Source organism: Carcharhinus amblyrhynchos, chromosome 29, assembly GCF_965287045.1.
Source record: "Carcharhinus amblyrhynchos chromosome 29, sCarAmb.v2.hapA, whole genome shotgun sequence".
NCBI classification, from domain to species: Eukaryota; Metazoa; Chordata; class Chondrichthyes; order Carcharhiniformes; family Carcharhinidae; genus Carcharhinus; species Carcharhinus amblyrhynchos.
The window spans coordinates 20,181,946-20,203,199 of record NC_137352.1 but is presented as its reverse complement, the minus strand read 5'-3'; the positions used below and the strand labels follow the sequence as shown (position 1 = coordinate 20,203,199).

General features: G+C 44.0%; 1 non-coding gene across 1 annotated transcript; it reads right to left on the bottom strand.

Moving 5' to 3' along the window:
• Nucleotides 1-434: 434 nt before the first annotated feature.
• On the bottom strand, nucleotides 435-507 carry trnav-uac (transfer RNA valine (anticodon UAC)). The gene has a single exon. It is a non-coding gene; the product is annotated as a tRNA-Val (tRNA).
• Nucleotides 508-21,254: the final 20,747 nt, after the last annotated feature.

The following is a 21,254-nucleotide window of genomic DNA, read 5'->3' as shown; positions in this document are numbered from 1 at the left end:
GAGCACCTAGAGGTAACCCATGCAGACACAGGGAGAATGAGCAAACTCCACACAGATGGTCATCCAAGGCCAAATTGAACCTGGGTCACTGGTGCTGTGAGGCAGCAGCACTAACTACTGTGCCACTATGCTGCCCTGTAACATGAAATGTCCCTTGCAATGGCACCAGATAAACATCTACACTAAACAGAAGAGATGTTAGGGGTAAGTTTTTCACTCAGAGGGTGGTGAGTGAATGGAATCGGCTGCCGTCGGTGGTGGAGGCGAACTCGCTGGGGTCTTTTAAAAGACTTCTGGATGAGTATATGGGATCTAATGGGATTGGGGGTTATAGATAGGTCTATGGCTTTGTAGGTATATGGGCCTGTTTGTGCTGTAGTGTTCTATGTTCTAAATAGTGGAGTTCCTTTCAACTGGTAAATGCAACTTAACAATGTTTCTGTCTGGCTTCGAACCAGGGACCCTTTGCGTGTAAAGCAAACATGATAACCACTACACTACAGAAATGTGATTGACTGAATTTACAGAGAAACTGTCACAAACAAATGTTTCTAGAGCGTATAAAAATGGACAATTAGTAACAGTCCGAAAGAGACAGTACACTGGAACAGAAACATACTTCAACTTGCAACTGCAGACATTCATATTAACAAACTTCAGAACACCTTCAATGCTCCGAGTCCATTTCCAACATTAAACCTGGACATGCATGACAGTGGATGAAAGGAACACCTTTTGTGGAATGAGGAACTCAGCAGGAGAGAAAATGCTCCACCATTAAAACTAATGGCTGCATGGCTCGATTCCCAGGGAAAGCAATTTACCTGTTCATTGGCCACTAGGTAATAAATTCACAAATTAACAAAAGCTAGAATCTCTACTAGAATGGGGGTGATTTTTCCAAAACAATTCCAAATGTCCAACAGGCAGGAAAACAGGATGTTTTCCCACCCCTTTTTTTGGCAAACTAAATCTCAGTTGTTGGCGGCATTCTGTGCAACATGGAGGCCATGAGCAGATTCATGCCAATGGGGTGGAGGGGGAAGAGCCTAATTTGCCAGAGAGATCAGCAGCAGCATTGCACGTGCGCCAATCTCCCAATATACTGGGAGATTGACAACACCCTGACCCCAGACAATATTGGCCTCTTGATCGCTGGCCCCAACTGTGATCCCCAATTGCCAGCCTCCTGATCGCCAGGCTTCTCTCCCTCCCCCCCGCCCCCACCACCTCCCAACTTGATCAGCAGCCCTGGCTCTGAATTGCCAACCCCAGCATTAACCAAGGCTCCAAAATTAGGCACAGTTCCAGATGAAGGCTGTAAGAGAAGGAATGCTGCAGGGGAAATAGCTGATCTTGGGATATTTAGCTGCTCCTATTTACAGCACATTCAATGAACATTTTGAAAACTGGAACACATGCAGGAAGAAAAAAAAACGAATGTGTCCTTAACGTACAGATTTCACTATAACCACATTTGTCAAATTGTGACCTTGCAATATATTTAACAGCGTAGGAGGAGGTCATTATTTTACTGCTTCTCAGACTGAGAATTGTGCAGTCATCTCCTAGCATAGATTGACAAGTTCAGATGGCATATTGCTATCAAATTTAACTCCAAGAGCTGGCATTAAGAATTATGCCACTCATAAAGTCTGACTCAATTATATGTAGGAACTCAAGGGAATTTAACCATTAACTGTTGCATTGTTCTATTCTGGCACCCCACCTCTACTATTCTCGTTACCTGCTGAATAATCTGTCCTGGTCCCCCTCCTATTTCTCACCTATTCAGCATCCAACACTCTGTCAGATTCATTGTGCAAACTGATCACATTCAACATTGCCTCATGACCACCTCTTGTCTGAAAACAGAGATAGTTTCAAATAATCCATATTTGAATGTGTTAAAAATAAGATATAAGCTTATTTTTGTGTTCCAGTATTTGAAGGGGTGAAGGACTACAGTTTGGTTTGGATTCATGCATGGTAATGAGGGTTTATGACAAGAGTGCAAATAGGGTTTAAAGAGAAACTAGACTGTTATTTAGTAACCAGGGACCACCCTGGGACAGAAAGAACTTTTGAGTGGGTTGCAAGCTAGAGCCAAGAGAAGCTGGGCAGGACAAGGAAGAGCAGAGAGCAGACTTCCTAATAGAACAAAAGCAAGTCCCAAAAGCAAGGAAATGGGGACATAAAGAATGTCTCAGGAAGGCAGCTAAATTAAAAGGAACAAAGAACAAGAAGTTGTACAAGGTTCTGTTCAGTGAAAATAAAGTAGAGAAAGCCTTCTGAGTTTGAGAGGCAGCTGCAAGAACCATTTAAATTTGGCTAAGTGAGAATTCCGACATTCAAGGTAAATTAAAAATTTGGTGACATCTTAATTCAGCCTTTGAAGAAATAGTGTTCTATAGAATTGGCTAGCTACCTGGCAGATTGTACGGAAGCTTGAATGCACATGGCTATCCAAAGCAGAAGAATACCAAAAGGAGCAACTGAAATTCTGGAGGTGGATCCTTGGTGAAGGCCCCTGAGTGTTGTTTGGGGGAAGATTCTAAGCCTGTCCTTTGAGAGTAGAGATTGGAAACACCTGTTTGGAAGTCAGAGTTTCTCTGAGGCCAGTTAACTCACAGTGCGATAACCATTTAGAGGATTTGATGAGAAATCCACAGAAATATTTTTCATAGATTCATACAGTGCAGAAGGAGGCCATTCGGTCCATCGAGTCTGCACCAACCACAATCCCACCCAGGCCCTAATCCTATAACCCGATGCATTTACCCTAACTAGTTCCCCTGACACAAAGAGACAATTTAACATGGCCAATACACTTAACCCACACATCTTTGCTCTGTGGGAGGAGACCAGAGCGCTGAGGAAACTCACGCAGATAGATACAGGGAGAATGTACAAACTCCACACACAGTGACCGAAGTTGGGAATTAAACCAGGTCCCTCCTGCTGTGAGGCAGCAGTGCTAACCACAATGCCACTGTGCTGCCCATGCCATCTGTCTCTTGGTTTCAGAGTTGGGTATGTTTAACCACAGGTCACCTATTGGTTTGCATGTACTGTGTATTTACTGAGAACATTAGAGTGTAAGATATATTTTGTAACTTACATTATCCTTCACAAATCTCTCCAAACCTTCAAAGATCTAGGTGGGGGAGGGGTGAAAGAATAGTGTATTATAGTTAATATTTGCTTGTTTAATAAAGATTTTATTCTTTTGCTAAAAGATAATTGGAAACCCTGCAACACTGTTCACCCACATCTCTAAACAAAAAAAGCATATATCAAGCCAATATACCACTCTGGAACCCGGCTGTCCCAGTAGTAACAGCAGTTGGGAACGTAATACTGTGAGCAATAACACTCACCCAATTTGGAATTTTAAAAAATATATTACTTGATGAGATATTAGCTTTGCTGGCTAGGCCAGAATTAATCATCCATCCCCCAATTGCCTTTGAGAAGGTGACGTTTGGCTGCTTTCTTGAACAGCTGCAGTCCCTGTGGTGTATGTACACCCACAATGTCTGACCAAACTGAATCACTACTGTTGTAAGATTTTGTATGTAGTTTGGTAGGCCTCATGAAGAGGTTCTGTCCTGAATAGTTTAACATTAAGTGTTTATTAATAACTGTTACTTAATACTGTATATGCACACACAGTAATATGTCTAAGCTAGGAGCTGTCACCATGCTTGCCTCTCTGTCCTGTACAAGACTGCTCCCCAAATTCAGATCATGAGTCCCTGTACATCACCACACTGATGGTACTTCACCCAGTCTCATGTTAACCCTTTCTATGCCTGACTTTATTCTACACCTTCCCCCGCCCAAGTCCTTATTCAAAATATTTGCAATGCGCCTCTTCACCCAACATATTTGAATTACTTGTACTAGCCATCCATCCCCTCAAATCTTCTCAAGTGGTCTGGAGATTTTAAAATGCTACAAGATATTGTCTTTACAACAGTTCAAGGAGTTAAAGGAAATTGTTTTAGACATTGTTGTTCTTTTTGATGATCTTTTTCAATTTTTCTCCAATGTATAGTGGGATGAATTCCTTGAGGGAATGGCTCCTCCTGACTATACCTCCTACATACTGGTAAGGTACCACTATATCACCCTTTCTTTCATGGTCCTTAATCTAGACTCTGCGGTCTGTGTGTAAATGTGGCAGGTGCCTGGTATGGAACCTTTCATTGTAGGTGGAAGCCTGTTTCTGTCTATATGTTTTGATAATGTTCAATTGCTCTGAAAATGCCTGACACTAACGAGATTGGGCTTGTGCCTAGTATTACCTGGTGTATAATTTGGGTCATCTCTGGCCAAAGGAAGGCTGAAATGACGAGCAGATCATTGATGATGACAAAATGTTTCTGCTGTTCAAACTGAGTCTTCATGATTCATCCACTCGGTCTCTGCTGCGGTCACCCTGGTTGACAGTAATGGCAGACACAGGCACACATCTCATCTCGCATTTACTCCTGATAGATTTGCTGGAGTTTTCCTGTGATTGCTGCCTCCTCATCAATCGAGAGTGCAAACAAGGTTGGCACCATTTGTTTTTGGAAGGTGGTCCTGTGCGCTGTTGTTACTCTTTTATTTCCCTGATCCTAGCACTGACTCCATTCCTGTCCCTGGTCACTGTCTGACAGTGAACCAATCTGTTCACAACCTTGGCATCCTACTTGATCTTACCAAATCCACATTCTCCCATCATCAAGACATCCACTTCTGTAACATCACTCGACTCCATTCCACTTTACCTTGAAATCTGATCCTAGATTGTGCAGCCTAGATTATATGCTGGAGGATCTCAAGTGGGAATTTAAATGCACGAATGTCCAACCCAAGACTGGGCTATTAGCACAGTTTAGTATAGGACCCTGTTGGACAGTCTTAGATAAGACTGTGAATGAATGCACACCTTCAAAAACAGCCTACCTCATGATTCTTTCTGCCACTTAGATCTTAGGGACATACATAATTGGGATTACTCCCAGGCTATTCTGAAACAGGGAAGTTTCAGGGCTTGCTTTTATTTTTTGTGGTACTATGCTCCTCCAGGACACACAACAATCCTTTAGGTCTGGTGAAGGCTCATACCTTTCCTGCCTTTACTTCCTCTCGACAGGTGAAGAGCAGCACGGTGACACAGCGGTTGGCACTGCTGCCTCACAGGGACCCATGTTCAGTTCTGGCCTTGGTTGACTGTCTGCATGGAATTTGCATGTTCTCCCCATGTCTGTGTGGGGTTCCTCCAGGTGCTCCCATTTCTTCCCACAGTCCAAAGATGTGCTGATTAGTTGGATTGGCCAGGGTAAATTGTCTCTTAATGTCTCAAGATGTGTAGGTTAGGGGGAATAGTGGGATAAATACATGGGGTTATGGCAATAAAGTTTATTTATTAGTCATAAGTAGGCTTACATTAACACTGCAATGAAGTTACTGTGAAAATCCCCTAGTCATCACATTCTGAAGCCTATTCGGATCGACTATAGGATCTGAGTAAAATTCTCTGTTCGAGAGTCAGTGTGGACTTGATGGGCCGAATGACCTCCTCCTGCACTGTAGGGATTCTATGATTTCTGGCTTGGCTCCACAGTGACACATTCTCCTTAAAATGGGGAGTGGTCCAGGAGGAGTTGAAGACAGTGCACCCGGGAATTCTACAATCCTCCTCCTACAGTTCATCTTTCCCCGTTTAATTCTAATGTGTACAACAACGTTGGTCTCAATGTAAGTTTGGACTCATTTAATGTTGAAGCATTTAAATGTCATTTTGTAATGTGCACTATTGTCAAATGTTTTGCCTGTGGCATTACTGTCTTGGAAACTCATGGAAATGATGGAGATGTGCGATCACAAGAGGGCAGTGACACTCAGCTTCTTTTAGGTTCGTGGACATAATTGAACTCAATGCTGCATGACAGTGGGCCTTACACTAAAGGATTGCTGAGCTCTGACAAAAGCATTAGAAAGCTGATCTGACATCTGTAGTCAAGATTTTATTCATTGCAAATGATGTCTCTGGTGGTTCAGCCCTTCTGTCAGTTTTTATAAATTTCTCCTGGTTTAAATTCAGGAATGCTGCAGCGAGACTGCACTGAAATATGTTCTTGCTGTGAACGCACCCTTCTGTGACGTGCAAAGTCTCACTCGCACAGAATTTCCCTTTATCTTTATCCCCGTGCTTTAAATTGGACTTTGCTAAATCCCACCCATGGGATAAAGCTGTAGACTGGAATTTTACCGACACATTCATCCCGATTCTGAGGACAGGCGAGGCTTGGAGAGCGGCATTCTCTGTTGGCCTCAGGCGGGATGGTAAGAACCTTGGGCAGATGTGCCGGTAAAGTTCATAATGTGCTGCAATTGCATGAAGTTCTTTGGTAGTTTTTACAAAGCATACCCAAAGTGAGAACACGTCGACTACAATTCAATTTAGCTAAAAATGATGATATGGTTTTTAAGACATGATGGGCAAAATCTTACCAAAAATGGGAGAGTTTTGGTCCTGGTGCAAAAAAAAAGGAGTGTTTCCCATTAATGGCATTGGCATGATTTTGGGATGAATTTTATGCCCCAGTGAAAATTTTTATGCGCACAAGGATTATGCCGTCTGGATTACCCTCCCCACAACGACCTAACCACTGGGGAGCTCCATGTAAACAGCTTCTGGGCATTTGTTCCACAACGACTGCAGGAAAGGCAGCCAAGAAGTCCGCGCCTCGCTTGTTAGAGGGGGCCTCTCACCAGATTGCTGGGTGGAGCAGAGTAGAGGTGGGGACTCACTCTACCTCCGCTCCAGGAGACGGACCTCTAGTAGGGCCACCACCCCCAGCTGGGATGCAGTGGCAGCCCTGCTGAGTGCCAGCTCACTCCAAAAGAGAACAGAGCAGCAGCGTTGGAAGAAGATGACCGATCTTTTTCGCTCAGCCAGGGAAAGTGAACCACCCCCAGTCCCCCTCTGGACCCCTCGCACCCCAAGTCCATCTCTCACCCAGTCATCTCCAGGGTTGCCAACACCACGCACCAGGTGCCCCACCGCCAATCCCTCAATCATCATGTTTCCCCCAGTGGCTGCTATGGTCCTCACACTCCAGCTCCCACACCTGCTACACCTCATCACCAGCTTCAATCTCACTATTCCCATCTACACTCCGTATCTCTGTCATTGCAGGACAAACTCAACCACAACAGGTGTCAGTGGGCACAGCCATCTGGGTTAATGACCGAGTTTCAAACCCTGATGCATTTTGAGGAGTGAGATCTTGGAGATGGCCAGGGAGGAGGAAGAGCGTGGCTGCACCGTTGGTGAGGTGGGCACAGCAGACAAACATGGGAGTCTTCAGCACAAATGCTGTCATTCCTCTGGTCTGTGAGTAATCCATGTTCCCTCTGTATGTCATTTCCCTTGTCTTGCAGGCCGACCAGCCCTCTGGACCCGCTGGACCCCAGCGGCTCAGACAGAGACGTCTTCAGCCCCACTATGGAAGCTTTCACCCACACCCGGCACCAGCACAGATAATCACACCCCGGTGAGATCACTAAGTAGACAGGTTTCTGAGTCACTCACTGGTGAGCACCTCACAGCTGAAGATCCACGGCACCCTGTGATGACTCTGATTGGATTGCATAATGATGGACATCACCATCACGCCATTCATTGGGATGCACATCAGTATTATGTGTGTGATGTTGCGGCCTTTCTGAAAATGCCAGCTCAATGCCGGGGCATTGAAGGATTAAAAAGCGACCTCAACTAAACGGCAGTGATTTTTGGCAGCATAGCATTTATAATGAGGGGAGGCTGGAAGGCCTGTTCAACCAAGTGTCTTCTTCTTGTGGCAGACAAGGCACAAGTGAATTGTGTGAAGCCCAGTGATTAGCATATCCAGCACATTCCCAGAAGGCGCCCTGTTTCTGACAGCTCACAAGAGGCGCAGAGCTGAGCAGTCTTCCATGGTCCATTGAGATCTGTGCCTCTTGTTTTCAAGCCCTCCCACTCTCCTCCCAGCCTCCACTAAGGAAGGGCACTTCCTCAGCTGTGATATGGACAGGAACCCAGGATGGTGGCTAGGGGAAGCGCTGCCTGCGTACCAATCTTCACAATCTCTTTAAATTAAGGGGCACCCTGACATGAAGGGAAGCTAAAGCCTGCAAGTAATCCCTTCTGACCACCCCTCCCCCACTTTGGTGATTCTGGCACCCCCACATCCGGCCCCAAGTCACACTTGTGTGTTCCATGTCCTCTCCGGGGCCTCCTGAGCAGTTGTCACCCGGAATGCGATGACTGCCCGAGCGCTCACCTCCGAAAGTCCCCCCTGGAGTGAACAGGTTCATGTTTATGTAGAGCTGTTGTCAATGGCACTGACGTGTCTGGCGAAGGAGATGGGGGGAAGTCCCAGAGAGAGAACTCGCTAATTGAGATGCTAATATACTAAAATGAGCTTCCTGGGGTCCCACGGCTTGTCCCACGCTACTCCGCCGAAGGGGCTGGAAGATCAGAACACAGAAACTCACTGGCGCAAATCCCATTTTCCGAGTCTCTTCAGGTTCTGAGTGAACACACATTTTCGTGGACGGAGAGCGTGGGCTCAGAATCACCCCCATTCTTTATACTTTGTCATAAACCAATTTCCCAGATTATTGTATGTTAAAAGTTTACTGCTTGGTTATTCTGACTACTAATTGACAATCTGTCCTGGATCAATTAGCCACTAACTGACACTAGGAAGACAAAGCAACGCTATGCATTGGCCTAAAGACGTACACCAGGTAAGACAGAGTTGAGACTCAGCAGCAGATTAACAAATTGTGCATTACATTGGAAAGAAATATCTGCATTTAAATCTTACCTTTAATAACGTTTGGATATCATGAAGGCCTTTACCACCTATGAAGTATTCTTGTGGTGTCGTCACTATTGCAATGTAAAGAAACGTAGCAGACAACTTTCACACTTCCCCAACAGCAAGAAATAATGATCATATAAAAGTCCAGAATTTGAATTTGTGATAATGGTGGAACAGCGCTTCCTGTTAAATTATTTTGTACTGATGAGTATCTTCAAGATCTCGCTCCACAACAGGGTTCTTTCTCAGAACTTTCTCAGAAGACTAAGAAAATTTGACAGGTCAGCTACAACTCTCACCAACTTTTACAGATGCACCATAGAAAACATTCTTTCTGGTTGAATCGCAGCCTGGTATGGATCCTTCTCTGCCCAAGACCGCAAGGAACTACAAAAGGTCATGAATGTAGCCCAATCCATCACGCAAACCAACCTCCCATCCATTGACTCTGTCTACACTTCCCACTGCCTCAGCAAAGCAGTCAGTATAATTAAAGACCGCACGCGGTCTGGACATTCTCTCTTCTATCTCCTTCTGTCGGGATAAAGATACAAAAGGTCTGAGATCACGTATCAACCGACTCAAGAGAAGCTTCTTCCCTGTTGCTGTCAGATTTTTGAATGGACTTGTCTCGCACTAAGTTGATCTTTCTCTACACTCTAACTATATCTGCAATACTTCATTGTGCACTCTCTCGTTTCCTTCCCGATGAACATTATGCTTTGTCTGTAGAGGGTACAAGATATAATACGTTTCACCGTATGTTAATACATGTGACAATAATAAATCAAATCAAAAGGGTGGGCGGCATGGTGGCACAGGAACAGGAGTAGGCCATTCAGTCCTTTGAGCCTGCTCCACCGTTCAATAAGGTCGTGGCTGATCACACGTTCCTCACATCCACTTCCTGCCCGTTCCTCGTACCCTTGATTCCCTTACTGGTCAAAGATCTATCGATCTCAGCCTTAACTGTACATAAACGGGCAGGATTTTACGGCCTTGCTGAGCGAGACTGGAAATTCCCGCCTGAGGTCAATGGAGATTTCTGTTGTCGGACCCTCACCCGCTGTGATCCCATGGTGAGGTGGTAGAGTTCCAGCTCATGACTCCGCCTCCACAGCTCTCTGAGGAAAGGAATTCCAAAGACTCACAACCCTCAGAGGATAAATCCTTCTTCATCTCAGTTTTACATTGCATCTCTTCATTCCGTGACCATGGCCTCTGGTTCAAGACTTCCCCGTGAAAGGGACCAACCTCTCAGCATTTACCCTGTCAAGTTCCTTAAGAATCCTATATGATATCAATTGAAGGAAAAATAGTGACAAGGACATGGAGGGTGACCTCCCAATGCTTCATAAAAACAGCACTATAGAATCTTACACGTCCACCTGAGAAAGCAGGAGACCATCAGAAATTCATATGAAAGATGACACATTAGGCAGTGCTGCACTCCCTCAGTATTACACTGGAATGTCAGCTGAATGTTATCCTCAGGTCTCCGCAGTGGGACTTAAAGCTAAAGCTTGCTGACTCAGGGGCAGAAATGCTAAAGCTGACTGACTTCAAACTTACCACTGACATTAAAGGTGTTCTGTTGTCATTCGAAAAAGCAAACAACTTTAATAATTTAGTGATGAATAAAATATGTCAAGTTTTCTAATCACTGAGGGAGTGCCTTTCTGCAATGCATGATGAGAAATATAACATCATTACCTCTTTACAGCTTGGTGCTCTCTGAATATCTCTGCAGCCTCTCAGGAAATCCCCACTGCCTTGGTGTGTAGTCACAATGTGTACAGAGCACACAGACAGTGAAGATTCTATCATCAATTCTTGGTTTGTGCTGAAATCCACAGGGCACGTGGTTAGACAGAGAAATAAGTTTGAGTTCCCATTCATAATCATTGCCTTCAATTTCTGTTGAAAAAGACCATGGATGGCGGAATTTTACAAGATTTTTTTCTGTGTCCAGCTAGCGTGAAAACGGGAAAGCTCCTGATCCGTTTTTTGGGTGAGTTTTCACACCCAATCTTATGCACTCATCCTTTGAAAACGTGGGCTAGACAGTTCCTAGCCACCATAGGCAGTGGACGGGGCTTAACTCACCATCCAGCCACCAGCCCAGATCGCAGCCACAAACTGTGCATGCGCAGAAAAAACAAAAAAAAACAAAGCAGCTGTCCTGGTCGAACCCATTGGGCCAGATAGAGCCCCCCTCCCCCAATCCCAGCATTACTGACCCCCTTACCAACCTCCACAACACCCCCCCCCCCCCACCACCGGACTCACTTGCACAAGACTCCCGTATCACCCCGAGTCCTGATGGCTGCTTGACCCTCTCTTTTCCCTACCTCCGATCGTCACAGAGGCACAAATCCCACCCCCTTCTCCTACAGCACACCTGCAAGTGCTGACGTGGCTTCCCCTCCTTGATAACAAGGCAAACTGCATTAAACTTGTGGGAATGCTCTAACAGGCACATGACTCGCCCAGACTGCCTGCAGCTGATCTGCCCTAACAAGGGTAAGCTCCATAAAAACCCCCAAGGATGGACAGACAGGCAGGAAGTGCAGGAAGAAATGGCCTCCAGGAAAACAGCTCCCCATTTTTCTGATGCTGATCTGGTCAGGTTGCTGCAAGTGATGAAGGCAAGGTCGGACTGCCTCTTCCCCCTCCCTCACACCCCCCCCCCGCCCCCCCAAACAGAGGAAGGGATGGAAACGCAATCTGGGAGGCGGTGGCAGTACGGGCCAGGAAAACCAGGAAGTAGTGCCACAAAAAACTGAATGATCTAATCTGAGCAGCAAGGGTGAGCGTTTAACCTCATCCAACATCTTCCCCCTAAATGACCCCCAGATCCCCCCACCCCCAGCACCCTGAATGCTTCCAGCCCTGACCCCCAAGAGCACCACAGCTCTTGCCCTTAAGAGCCACCCCCTGAAACGTTGCAGGACTCGTGCCATCAGATTTTACATGGCTCCTTCTGACCCCACAGGAGAAGAATACCCATAATTGCCAGGAGAGGGTGAAGACAGTGATTCAGATCTTCACCCCCTTGAGGATTGGGAGCTGAAGCTTGCTGGAGAGGAGAGCATGTGGAACATGGTCGGACTGGAGCATGGAAGTGAGCACCTGCCTATCCCCCACCTGAAGAAATCTCAAGTAAGTCGCATGCAGCCCAGATTCCTCTCCTTCCCTTCCTTTAACCTTGTGTCCTGTGTTACAGGAAGGGACCCCGTTGCGCCTGAGCCATCTGGCATTGTGGCTCCCACAGCTTTTCCCACCCTTCCTGCCCCTGACAGCTTGGAAGATCTGCCCTAGGTAGGCAACACAACCTTTGGGATTCTCGATCCTGGTCACAGAGAACAGTGTCAATGCCCCTAACTATACTATCCCAATTACCTTATAACTTAAGAAGTTGTAGTGACACTAAGATGGCAGGGGCAAAGGGCAATACTAGTTAGATGGAATCTTTAGGAAATTTAAAGTCTCACATTCACACGTTGTTACATTAGCACTTATTATGAAGGCACCTTTATTGGCACCAATAAAGGTTATTTCACCCCACACCTGTAACTAACCTAACAGGGATGTATTTACCCTGACAGTAGCTGGAGAGACCCTGCACATTGATGTCAGTGAGAGAGGCCCCTCAATGCACTGCCGCTGAGAAAATCAAGGTACCCAACTAATTCACTGGTAACAGCAGGTGGCATGTGTTGGTAGTGACTTACAGCATCTGCCATGGCATCTGCAGAACCCATGAGAGATTCCCTCCATCCCACCCTCTCCCCAATCTCACCCACCCCAGGGAACTCATGTGCAGCAACACAGGCCCCTAGTGACAAAAGTGAGTGGTGATCAGGGCCTCCCTCGCACGCCTGACCCTGCCTGGTGTTGCTCATCATCATCCTCCTCCTCTTCCTTTGCCTCCTGCTGGGTGGTCTCCTCACCAGTGACACCCAGCTGGTCGGCCTGCATGTCCTCCTCCTCCTCCTCCTCCAAAAGATCTCCTCACTGCCGTACCAGGTTCTGTAAGGCACAGCACACCATCACAATGCAGGACAATATCAGGAGTTTATATTGAAGGGCCCCAATAGAGTGGTGCAGGCATTTGAACTGCATTTTAAGGAGCCCTGTGCACCACGACACCATTGACTGGGTGGCAATGTGGGCCTCATTGTATCGAGTCTCCGCCTCCACAGAGAATGTCTGTGTGGAGTTTGCACATTCTCCCTGTGTCTGCACGGGTAACTTCTGGGTGCTCTGGTTTCCTCCCACAGTCTAAAGATGTGCAGGTTAGGTGCATTGGCCATATTAAATTCTCCCTCAGTGTATTTGAGCAGGTGCTGGAATGTGGCGATGAGGAGATTTTCACAGTAACATCATTACAGTGTGAATGTAAGCCTACTTGTGACTAATAAATACACTTTCCTTTTACCTCCTGGCAGGCAAATTACATATGATTTACTTTGCAACCTGCTGAATACTCAGCTCTTTCAGGATGTCCTGTTGTTGAACCCACCTAAACTACACTTTGAGTGTAAGAATCACTTTTGATGTTTTTCTCATAATGAGCCAAATGTAAACAATTAACTATTCTTTCATTTACAACTTGCAATAATGCACTATTCTCTTGAGCTGCATCTTCCTCGTGTACATATGTGCATGGTAATTCACCTTTCAGGGTGAATACATGAGAAAATAATTCTGTTCATTTAAACGTATGACAGCTTGCTGCTGGTTTTCAATTTGCCCGTGCACACTGAGGGTTAAGAAGCACACACATCTCCCTTTTCACTCCTTACGGATAGTAAGGACAAGGATTTCAGTTCTCTCCGAACTCTGTCCATAATACTACTTTTCGAAGATTGATTTTGCTGATCTCTAACCAAAAGAGAAAATGCTGGAAAATCTCAGCAGATGAGGCAGCATCTGAAAGGAGAGAAAAGAGCTGACATTTCGAATCCAGATGACCATTTGTCAAAGCTCAGTTGAGCTCTTGGGGTGGAAAGGGATGCTGGTGGGAAGGGGAATCAGAATTTGATGATCATCCATGAATGGCAGAGCAGACTCCTGGGGCTGAACTGCCTACTTCTGCTTCTATTTTCTATGTTTCTCATGTTTTCCTCATAACTAAGAGAATCACATTTGCTCAAAGTGCTGAATGGCCTCCTCCTGCTAATCTCTATTTTTGCAGCGATTTCTTTCAGTGAATTATTGGGTTTAAATATGGATGACAAGACTTTTTTTATGTGTGGATGGGTTGTGCTTAATACGCAGAATATAGTTACCGCACCATTGCAGCTAATTATTTTTCTGATAGCAAATCCATGATTTTAATAAAAGTTGTTTAGATATTATCATGACTGCGTGCTATGAGCTAAAGTGGTGAATAGACAGCTTAAGGGAGGTGATTAGTAAAATGTATCTGATTGAAAAAGAAATAAAACACATGGTGTAAACCAATTCCATAATGCAAATAGATGTGTGTAAAATTAAATTAATCAGAGTGCAGTGACTATTGTTGTTTTTACTCAGTTCTCACTTTATATGTCTATACTTGATCATGTGATTTCAAGAAGAAATTAGATATAGCTTTTGGGGCTAAAAGGATCAAGGGATATTGGGGAGAAGGCGAGGTCTGGATAGAGTGGATGTGAAGAGGATGTTTCCACTAGCAGGAAAAACTAGAACTGGAGGGCACAGTCCCTCAGGCTTAAGGGACAATCCTTTAAAACAGAGATGGGGAGGAATTTCTTCCGCCAGAGTGGTAAACGTGTGGAACTCTTTGCTGAAGGCGGCTGTGGAGGCCAGGTCATCGAGTATATTTAAGCCAGAAATTGATAGGTTCTTGATTGATGAGGGAATCGGGGTTTATGGGGAAAAGGCAGGAGAATGGGGAGGGGAAATGGCAAGAGAATGGGGATGAGAAAAAAAAAATCAGTCAAGATTGAATGGTGGAACAGACTCGATTAGTGGCCTAATTCTGCTCCTCAGTCTTATGGATCAGAATTTGATAAGAACATAAGAACAAGAAATAGGAGCAGGAGTAGGCCATCCAGCCCTTCGAGCCTGCCCCGCCATTCAATAAGATCATGGCTGATCTGTCACTGCTCAGTTCCACTTTCCCGCCCTCTCCCCATAACCCTTAATCCCCTCTCCTATCAAAAACCCATCAACCCGCGTCTTAAAAATATTTAGCGAGGCAGCCTCCACCACTTCAACGGGCAGAGAATTCCAGAGATTCACCACCCTTTGAGTGAAGAAGTTTCTCCTCAACTCCGTTCTAAACCGCCCCCCTTTTATCTTGAGGCTGTGCCCCCTAGTCCTATTGTCTTTTTTGAGCGGGAAGAGACTTTCCACCTCTATCCTATCCATCCCATTCATCATCTTATACGTCTTATCATATCTTATATCTTGATGAACATGCATGATCAAAATGAATGGCAGAGCAGGCTCAAAAGGGCTGAATGGCCTACTTCTTCTATTTTCTATATTTCTAATTCTACCCTCATAACCAAGAGAATCACATTTGCTCGAAAGGCTACTCCTGCTTCTAGTTTCTATATTTCTATGCGTTATTCTATAAATGCAGGAGCAAACAATAATTCTGACCTCCTTTAGCGATCCAACACATTTGATTTTTAAGTCACTCAAATAGACCCATACAATTTGAAATCAACTCTTTCAGAAGAACTGGTAAACCTGGAAGTACCAGAAGATCTTTTACGGTTCCAAACCAAATGACACACAATTCTGCATTGAGAATAGATGCAGAGTTGTCGGCCATTTCTGCTTGGAAATTTTTGATTAACATCATGAATTATTGCAAAGAAGGCAAGCAAGGTTATAATACAAAGGAGTCAGGTAGGTAGTAGCTGGATAACTTTCCTATAACCCAAAAGACTAAAACATTCAAAATTCTGAAGCATTACCTTCTTTGTAATGCTCCTTATATTTTATGCGGTAGTTGCACTGCATTTACAATAATAACATCCATACAGTGCAAAAGGAGGCCATTCTGCCTATTGAATCTGCACCGACTCTCATAGAACATCTTGTCCTGACCCCACCTCCACAATCCATGCATTCACCCCACTAATTTCCCTTAACATACACATTTTTTGGGACATTAAAGGGGCAATTTACCATGAACAATGCACCTAGCCTGCACATCTTTGTACTGTGGGAGGAAACAGGAGCAAACTCCACACAGTCACCCAAGGCCAGAACTGAGCCCATGTCTCTGGTGCTGTGAGACAACAATGCTCACCACTGTGCTGAAGGATTTAGGGAGGCTTTAGCTCCTCCCCAAATACAAAGATGCCACGTAGCAGGCTGGAGACACAGTGCTCTTGTGTTTTTGTTTTGGATTATTAGGAATAAAATCACTTGTGTGAATAATAAAGCAGGGATGGACAAAAAGGTCACCTATTCCTATACATTTCACATAGGCAACAAGAACAACTAATCAAATGCACAGCATATTACAGTCACTGTTGACTGAGCTTAAACCAATGTTTTAGATCCGAAATGAAATCCATTACAGATTTTTTTTTTCAAACGTTGTATTTTTACCAGAAAGGTCAGTGCATGATGAAGCAGTGCTGAAATATTTTTGCATTGCATTCTATTCAGTTCCCTTCCAAGCTCTTAATATGCTGCGCATTTGTTCGGAAAGTACCTTCTCTGTCAGTGTGAATGTTGGAATCAATCCAACTTCACTTCCTGGATGATGTGGCCAATCTATTAATGTATCAGCTTCAATCAATCAGCTGGTTTTCCTGTGAGACAGCAGCCTGGGAACGCAGTGTGTGAGAAGGCTTTGTGGCACGCTCAGCAGTCTCACTTTCACCATGATTCCCCCCGCCCCAGCATTGTTTGTGGAAATGGTGGCCTAGAGGGAATCATTTTACTGAGAATGTGTGCCCCCACATTTCTTCTTCTGTCTCGATTGTCTCCTTCCTCGGTTGTCAGCTTCTCCTCTCCCACCGAGCTCCAGCGTTTAAAAGTCCACCACAGGCTAATTAACCTTTCCTAAGCCATTGTTGTGCACCTTTGGAAACGACATTTCCAGGCATTGGTTTTTAGACAGCATCAATTGAATGGAGTACTCAGCAGCAAGGAAAGTTTAATGGCCAATGTAATGGGCGGTAGCATAAATAAACCTGAATGCTCTGCATGTAATTCAAATGCTGAGGTAAAAAGATACTCATGTTCAAAGTTGTGCTTCAAAAATATATCCCACGTGTCTAAATCTGATCAGCAATCCCATTTCAGAAGGTGGTTTTAGCCTGGGTTGGAGAAAGTGGTTCTTTACACATTTGTTTCTTTCTTTTCATCTCTGAGAAAGCATTGTCATAATATTCATTTTCTTCTATTTGTTCTTTTTCCCCTCTCGGCTAAATCTTTTCTCAAAACAGGTTTGGACTCTTGTTACAGTCCCATTCGTAGCAGTGGCCTTTCCATTACTTTCTGCCAGTAATCATTCCTCTCCTTGAATTTCTTGGATGCTGTATCCTGGAGAACAAATGACCTGTGGGACATCCACACATATTCACTTCCAGCTGGATTGCTTGACAATGTGTAGGAACTTTAATCAACTCCCCCCCATCCATTCAAGAAGATGCTGAATTCAATTGTAGCAATGGCACTTAGGCCCAAGTAACATTGACTTACTCAGGACAGACTAGGGATAAATATTATGGAATATACATATTTTGTGGAAATAACTGTTCCAGTCTAAAATAATTTTCAAGCCTTTTGATTACTTTCTCTTTATTTTACTGGTAAAATTCCAATTCTTCGTTTTGTTTCCTGTCGGGCAATGCCATGCTGATTGCTGTTTTCATTTCAAAGCCAAATTATCACAATGCATTTGATTCTTGTGTTCCTTCAACACTATTTTCACATATCATCAGCAAGTTACAGTCCCCAAAATGTACTAGTGCCTTCTACAGCTTAATATAGTTCTTTACTGCTATCTTATTCTAGTCCGTCAGCTACAATGACAACAGAAAAAATAAGTTAATGTACTATTGATTGCCTAAAAGAAGATTAGTTGAAAGTGAAAAGCATTTTTATTCCTAACTACATGACGTATGAACGATTTGGGTTTCCTTCAAATAAGACTAGGAGATGTTCATTCACATCCGTCTACTACACTGTATAAGCAATAATGTACAGTGCCACATCTGGTAGGATGATTATCCAAACAGTATCAACAATATATATTTTATGGATGCTTTGTAAATTTAGATCTGTTTTCCTCTCTCTGTAATAATACTTAGTGCTATTGAGTGTTATAGTAAGCATCTTCTTACCTGAATATATATTCGGGGCAGCATGGACAAGTTAGGCCAAAGGGCCCATTTCCATGCTATAAACCTCTATGACTCTATGAATTTATATACTGATGTCTTTAGTGGGTATGTTCATGTGAGAGAGACATCATCAGTAACGCGGGCCTGAGTGAGTTTAGCCTTACCACGAGGGACCTGCGCAATTAGCTGCCTCCAGTGCTGAATCCATGCATTTCAATATTTTTATACGTAAAGAAATATCACCACATGTTCGACTGCCTTTATGTGACCAAGTTAGCATACTAAGTAAAATATTCCACAATATTATTTATAAAAACAACAAAATTGTTTTTATTTGATATCAGTTTGTGAGCAATACTAAGAATGCTATGTTTATGTGCCAGCCTAGATATTCTGACAAAGTAATGACAGACCTTCTTGAATTCAGCAAAATCTTTATCGTGATGTGAAGAATTCAAAAAGTTCGATCCATACCAACAAAAGAATGGTAATATATTGTCAAGTCATGCTGGTGGTGGGGATTATCAAGAATCAAAAGAATCTCTACGGTGAAGAAGGCGCACATTCAGCCATCGAGCCTACACCGACTTTCCTACAGAGCATTTTACCCAGGCCCTATCCCCGTAATTTACCCCACTGATCCTCCTAACCTACACATTTTTGGACACTAAGGGGCAATTTAGCATGGCCATCTTTGAACTCTGGGAGGAAATTGGAGCACTCCCACACAGAAATGGGGAGAATGTGCAAACTCCACATGGACAGTGACTCAAAGCGGGGAATCGAACCCTGGTCCCTGGCACCCTGAGACAGCAGTGCTAACCATTGTGCTGCCCTATGAAGCTGATGGTATTCCTACAATCTTACTGACTTTGTGCATCTTAGTAGTAGAGGTTGTGTGAAGTGTTGTTGAGGTAAACTTAGTGAGTTGCTCTGGTGCATTTTGTAGAACCTATACAGCCACAGCGCACCAAGGGGTTGAGCATGGAACATGAAGCTGATGGCAGGGACCATCAACAAGGACTGCTGCATCATGGATTGTGTCAGGTTTATTGAGTGTATTGCCTTTGCACCTGACCCAGGCAAGTGGTCTGTGTTCCATCATGCTCTTAACTTGAGCCTTGTAGATGTTAAAGAAGCATTGCAAGGTCAGGAGGTGAGTCAGTTAGCACTGAGAAACCAGCTCCTTCTTTGTTTTTGTACCCACACTGGTATACTTTCATCTCGAGTGTGAAATTTTTTCAGCTTTCAGTTGTTGGATTTATTTTTTTCCTGGTGCCTGATTCGTAATCTACTGGCTCAGCAAAAGCTTTGCTGTTGATGCTATTCCATTCAATCTGTGACAGTACATTCCAACAAGTCCAAAGGGCAAATTCTACTGTTCAACAATAAATTCCACAGATCAGTGAACTAAAACCCAAAGGTATTTTTGAGATAGTTGATAAACTAAGCTCTTTACAGATTTAGTCTCAAATTTGACCACAGATCTATTTTCATAAATAGAATAGTATGATGATTTACTCAAATGTCACATGGTATGTATGGAACTTGCATACTACTGAGAAGAGAGACATGCTGTCAAAGCTTTTCATCTTGCCCTCATCAGAACACTCTATCAATCAAAGCTGACACAAGTGGGAGCGGGTGGGAAGGGGGCGCTGTGAGGGATATTGGGGCCAACGATTGGGAAGCGAGAGATCGGGAGGTGCATTGTCTGAGGAGAGTGAGCATTCAGTGAGGAGGCTGCGATGTCCAGGAGTGCAGGTGGAATGATAGATTTCCCACTACAATGTGTACACTTGTACACTGTGCACTGGGAGATCAGGGCACATGCGCATAGCCCCCGTCCAGCAGTCTGCAGCTGACTTCCTGAGATTAAAAGACTCCACCCACTCCCCCTACTGACAAGAATCATATGTCTCATTTTCTACTCTAAGTACCATACAATTGTATCTGGGAGCTTGTCCAAAATATGGATGCGATTCTCTTCTAATTTTATTCTCATCTCTCACTTTAAATATTTTTGGTAAGATCACACCCCTTAGTATCCTTGAGAATTTGTCCTGATGAGTGCAAGACTAAAAGCTTCAACAGCATGTCTCTTTTATCAGCAATAATTTATTCAGTGATTATTCCATAATCTTATAATTTCTCATCTGCATTGTTTATCAGTAGAATTCAAATCAAGATGTATTTAATTGATGTACCCTTACCTCAAGCTGAGTGCTTGTGCCTTGCTCAAATCATTTTCTATCTATTTTTCTGTCCTGATCAGAGAGTCTCTCCTCCTACTTGCACATGCACAGTGCAGGTACAGGGTAGCCTACCAGTATAAACACATACTTTTTCAACCAATGGGGACCATATAGAACTTCCCTGAAAAAATGCATATGTAAGTATCTGGAATTAATTTATATTAACAGAATAAGTCACATATGTTAGTAGCACAATCCTGGAAGGAACATAGTAGCACAGTGGTTAGCACTGTTGCCTCACAGCGCCGGAGACCCAAGTTCGATCCCAGCCTTCGGTGACGGTGTGGAGCTTGCACATTCTCCCTCTGTCTGCATGGGTTTCCTTCAGATGCTCTGGTTTCTTCTCACAATCCAAAGATGTAGAGATTAGGTACATGGGCCATACTAAATTGTCCCTTATATGTACAGGTTAGGGGAGTAGTAGGGTAAATGTATGGGTTTACAGGGATAGGGTGTGGGTGGGCCTGGGTGAGATGCTCTTCCGGAGAGTTGTTGAAGACTCAATGGGCCAAATGACTTCTTTATGCACAGTGGGGATTCTATTCTATTAATAATGACCATGCTACAAAGGTGATTGGTGACACTCAGGAAAGCAGAGTTACCCCCTAGTATCCCACCAAATGTAGGCCTCCTAGTTACTTATTAAAATTTCTTCTACCAATTATTTGAGGTTCCCTTAGCAAGAATACTGAGTTATTTGTTTAGGAAAGATATTTTCTCCATCAATTTGGCTTTATCAGAAAGTATGACTGAATAATTAGGGTCAGAAGTGAGCTACAACCTTTTACTAGAAGTAAAAGGCA